The 5,818-nt window shown below is 32.2% G+C and overlaps 1 long non-coding RNA gene across 2 annotated transcripts; it reads right to left on the minus strand.

Moving 5' to 3' along the window:
* Positions 1-2,636: 2,636 nt before the first annotated feature.
* Positions 2,637-5,550, minus strand: LOC137829736 (uncharacterized). 2 transcript variants are annotated; one of them, XR_016523513.1, is made up of 3 exons: positions 5,401-5,550; positions 3,654-3,771; positions 2,637-2,858 (listed from the first exon to the last, which is right to left on the minus strand). It is a non-coding gene; the product is annotated as an uncharacterized LOC137829736 (long non-coding RNA). The 2 variants fall into 2 exon arrangements; XR_011084070.2 differs by having other exon boundaries at positions 3,654-3,775.
* Between the last annotated feature and the right edge of the window lie 268 nt (positions 5,551-5,818).

The following is a 5,818-nucleotide window of genomic DNA, read 5'->3' on the forward strand; positions in this document are numbered from 1 at the left end:
TGGAATCGCAGCGAGCTCTCCTGGATCTCCGCGGGCATCATGGCATCTAACCCATACACCAAACTGAAGGGCGTCTCCTTCATGGTGGATTGAGGAGTGGTGTGGTAGGCCTACAAGATTCGAGGCACCTCTTCCGCCCAGGTCCCCTTAGCTTTCTCCAACCTCCTTTTCAAACCTTTGAGCAAGACTCTATTGGCAGACTCAACCTGACCATTCGTCTGAGGATGCTCCACCGAGGCAACCCTAATAGATCCAACGTCACTAATGGATTATCGGCAGTTAACCCCTGGAAAATAATTACTTTATGGCGGTTCTTTGAAATCCCCGTTATTCCCAATGATTTTGAAACTCGTGTTATTCTCGACGATTTTGAAACCCCAGTTATTTCCGACAGTTTTGAAACTCCCGGTATTCCCGAAGGTTTTGAAACCCCCGTTATTCCTGGTGGTTTTCGAACCCCTTTACTCTAGGAGGTGCATATATAAAAAAGTAGGTGACAAATAATAAAAATGTTGAACCAAAATAGCTAACGATTTTCTTAGACCGTGTGTTCTCCTTCTACCACGAAACACTAATACACTATTGTCGTTCAACTTTTTTTTATTTAATTTCTAGGGTTTCATAATATTATATAGGTATAATTATTAATGCAGAAAATGTGTAGTGTATGATTAACATAATTTCATATTAATACAAACTAATTATATTGATATAAAAAATACATATTACTTACTAATTCATTCATCTTATTCATTAATATTCTAAAAGATGTTAGAATAATAAACATAAAGATTTAGGCTTGATTCTTAATGTCCAATGTATTTACTGCACTCACCTAAAGAATTGAGTTTGGAAATGAATTGTTTTTTCTGGTGCATGGCGCAAGATCTTAGTTAGAACTAATCACATTAACTAAATAATTCATAATAGAACTTTGATTAGAGGAATAGTGCATTGAAAAGTTGGGTATGTTATTATGCAGCATCTTCAGGACCCTAATTAAAGATTGAAAGTAACCTTTCTTTTATTAAATATATTATTAATGTATCTTGATATAATTTCTAATACAATTTTAATCAATGATAAAGAAAATTGGTTTCATTAACTCAATGGTCACTACAAAATAACGTGTATAATGTGGCGGTTATTTTCGTAAAAACTGGCGTTTTTAACTGCCGCATTATACGTCTGTGGTGGTACCGCATACCGCCAGAATTCTTGCCGCCACAAAATTTAATGTGGCGGTCAATTAAGAACCGTTGTAGCAGACGCCATATTATGCATTGTATAAAGTGGCGGTTTTAAGCGTGTAATTGACGTCAGTTATAAATGTCGTAATTTTAAAACTGGGTACACCAATTCTAACGTAAATAGTGGCAGTTTTAACCGCCACTTAATACGATATAATATGAATTTAATTTAAATTTTAATATTTATAATCATTAATTTAATTTCGTTTTATAATTTGATTTCATAATATTATTTAATTTTATATTATAATTAAATTTCAGTACGCAATTAAATTTCATAATATAATTAAATTATAAGATAAATTAATTTTATAATAAAATTATACCTCATAATATAATTAAAATTGATAAATATAATAATAAGAAATGATTTTATTCATTCATTAAGATAACAAAGTTTATAATGTCAAACTAATCCAAAAAACAATTAAATTAAATTGTCAAAATGTAAATTTTATTTGAATATATTACAACTAATGTCATAGTCCTAATTCTAATTTGTCTTGTTGCCTCCACTTGATCCAATAATATTCTGGTTCAGTGATGAAGTACGACTTCCATCATCCGATGCCTGAAATTAATTAAAATATGTTTAGAGTTAATTTTCAAATTTTAAAAAATAAATGAATTATTTTAGAAAAGAGAGAAAGAAAAAATAACATGTGACAAATTAATTATTTAAAATAGGAGGAAAGTGAAGCTTGCAACAAAGAAAGTTGTAGATGGAATAACTACATAGCAAATGAAATCAGTGTTATATATTAATATATCTAATTCAGGTAACAGGTAAGGGTCTAGACATGTATGCATACTCAACCTTTGTCGTTTCAATTTCAAATTAGGTAAGCTCCCATTGTATTCCTCGTTTTCAAAGGCCAGTGGACCTGCAAACTAATTTGTTATAAGGAATAAATTGAAACAAATAAAAAAAAAATTAAAGGATAAATTAGTCACTTTAAAAAATAATCTTTCAAAAATACTTTAAAATATAGCAAAGAATTGGAATTAAAATTAAAAATAAATATTAATTATTGTTAGTATTATAATAGTAATAGAGAAATTTTATGTTCATTAACTGTCATTCATCATAACAATAATAATCCATCAATGGAATTAAATCATAATCCTAGATATTGTTGCAAAGGAAATGCAAAAGAATGCAGCATTTCAAACTAGTTTGAAAAATCTACCTTGGAGCCGTTAGGGACCAGTTCTTGGAGTGTCTTAAGTCGCTCACTTATTCTCTCTCTTCTGTTATGTGATACACTCGTACAAACATTCTATCAGCATTGAGCTTATATTTAAGTTTTCTTAATTTGCAATCAAAACATGGAACATATATGCGACATACATAATTTAACTTAGGTTTGAAGTAATTAAGCAAACCTTGGCAGCAACATTTTGAGGATCCTTGAGTGGGCTTGACTTTGGTTTTGTTGCTTTACTTGTAGTTGTGCATGGCTTCTTGGCATTGGCAGCTTGCATGGTCTCTCCCTATAAACACCAAAATCATTCTTCCATTCTAATTAATTTAATGTACTTCTTATGGATGCTGCCACAAGAGCAATTCTTGTCCTTGTTATGACTCCTAATTAATCCAAAGAAGTCCTGATTCACAAAATGATTCAGATTAGTGCATAAAATACAATAATCACCTTACACACTATATTGATAGCTTGTATTAAAAGAGTAGGGTAAGAATATTCAAATGTACATTATAATCCATAGAATCTGGAAGAAATGACAAACTACCATAAGTACTGTTACTCTGCTTCTTTTTCCCACTCATACGGTTACTCTGCATCATCATGATATGGGAAGGTGTCACAATCACACATGCCCACGAGAATCTAATCAATTACCACTACCTATTTTCCTACCAAATGTTACCATCTCTATTACCAACTACATTGTAGCCCTACACAAATTCTAACACTTTCCTCAATTAGTTTACTTCAATTCACAAAAATTCCTAAGGTTATAAAGTTTTAAAGCAGATCAAAGAAATAGAGAAAAGGGAAAAAACACTAGCAGATTTGATCTAAGTTATAAATCTGACAAAGAGTAAGAAATTGTTGTCATGTTGTATCTTTTTTGGCTAGTGTTTGGACTTCTTCGTCGGTAAGCTTGTTGCCATGGAGAACCTTCTTGATTCTATCTAAGGTTGTTATGCGAATGTATTAAGAGAGAATGTGTGTGCCAGAAAGAGAGAGAAAGGAAAGAGAACAGAGAGTGTGAATGAACTAGAAAAACATAAGAGAACGCATTTTTAATAATCTTCAGACAGTGTTTTAATAATTAATTGTTGCAAACATATACTAGCAGATCAATTCAAATCAAAGCAATCATTAATCAAAATGGTGATCAGTGCAACAAATAGGTGAGGGGTTTGAAGACACTTACTACTTCCAAATAGGTAGGAGCTAGTCTTCTTGTAATAACGAGCAAGACGGTGGATTCTGCGCTCCACGAGAATCAACCTAAACTTGGAGTCCTTGTCCTTTCTATTCCTCTCCAGATGCTTCCTAATTGAAACTGCCTTCTTAATCAAATGGTCAAGTGCCCTATCTAGGTGCAATAAGCACCCCCATTCACTTTATTCCCAAGTGAAGACAGAAAGTAATGAAAAAAGAAACCCCAACAAAATTAAAAAATAACTTCATTTTAAAATATAATTATTATTCTTACAGTTTTATGAGTCTTTTAGTAATGTTATTAGATTGTGCTAGTACTAGTTACTTACTAATTTTTTAGTATGTGAATGGCATTAGATATATCTATATTCGTACAAGACACAATTCATGCTTTAACAACAAACACAAGCCAAATCCCGAGAGTCAATTAAGCTTTATTCACCACCACAAACCTAGTGTAGTCACTGCGTTAAATTCCCATGCCCCATCCTAATTTTCATATTCAGTATACTTAACTTTCTGTCGGTATGGGGAAACTGAATACACTCCTATATTTTCGAAGGTATTATCTTCTTTTACCAAAGGCATTTATAAATTTCATTTTACTATCCTATTTTTTTTATTATACTATTATAACAAATACTTTCTTTGTATTGTGCTATCTATTCTAATATAAAAATTGTCCACCCGACACCACCTATTGGTTGGACAGTACATTGGAGCTAACTTTTTTCTCCCAGCTCTTCTTTTAATTTTATTTAAAAACTATGCAGAGCACATACACTCTCTTGTTTGATAATAAACTTCATGCTGAATAACAACATTCAGGAAACATACTAGTAGGTAGGTATATGAAAGTATTATCAGTATGTTTTCATAAAGTTCACTTTTGTTGAATCTAACTAATAAGTGTCATAAAAAGCGGGTTTTGATACATTTTACGGTGGGCAGTTGCAACCTATATAAGAGTGATTAATTTTTTTGTTCGGTCCTGCTGGTCCAGGATTTTGGATCCACCATAGGGTGACATAGGTAGTGGAATTTTCTCCCGTCCTGTGCACATCTATTCAGACCTTTTTTCTGCATATACAAATTGTTGAGTCAAAATATACACTCAAGCCTTATTTCTAAAAGTCAATAATCTCAAGTTAGTATTAAAGTAGGCCTTGGTAGTCACTGCCTATTCACACAATAACAACCCAACTGGCTTAACAATTGAAACTGTGACAACGTACGCCTTAGCTATTGAAACAGTTATCTCCCTGAATCTTGATCGATAACTTACAAGACAAAATGGCTTGAATTGATGTAAATATTGTCCTACAGTATTGTTCTGTCAATAGGCTTTCTCTCTTTCTCACTCATTCATCACACTTGGTAGTTCCTATACAATATGCAACTATCAATACACATAACTATCGCAACTCAATCTAAAATAGCTCAAGGATTAGAATAAACCAAGCATCGGTATATATGCATTATTCAACAAGACAACCTTACCCAATTATGTCCATAAGAACTAAAATGTGTTGTTTGTTGTACAGACAATGGATTATCCCTCTTTTCGGCTAAAATATACATAGATAAACAAATACATCATGGACATACATGGTCAAGAGAAAAGGGAAATTAATGAAGAGCATCTTGATATCAACCAGTATTCTCAATAGTAACCAACTCTTAATTAGGCTAACAACAATTAAGGACAGGAAAAATTTGTGTAGTCAATGCATTACCTATTCAAGTTTTCAATCACGAACATACCATCCACCATCAAAAGATATGTAAGCTTTGGTCAGGATTTGCACCACTTCCATCCAGCAGAATTCCAGGTTTGTTAATACTATCAAACTGCATTTTATTTTTTGAAAATAAAAATCTACAAGATATTACATCATCTTATCTCTATATTAATGATTCATTCAAGAACTACGGAAAAAAAATATGATTTGATGATGATAGCCACTTGGGGAAGTCAAATGTTTCGCGTTACTTATTCTTTTAGCAATCGACTTAATGGGGTTTTAACAGAAACTTTGTCTGTTCAATATGTTTTTCAATTCAGCTTTCAACTATCTTTTCTGTTCATTCACTCAAATTACCAGCAGAGAATTATACCTTGGAATTTTAGGCTGCTCTAATTTTGCATTTGAA

Source organism: Phaseolus vulgaris, chromosome 7 (genome assembly GCF_051622355.1).
Source record: "Phaseolus vulgaris cultivar YP4 chromosome 7, ASM5162235v1, whole genome shotgun sequence".
Classification (NCBI taxonomy): domain Eukaryota; kingdom Viridiplantae; phylum Streptophyta; class Magnoliopsida; order Fabales; family Fabaceae; genus Phaseolus; species Phaseolus vulgaris.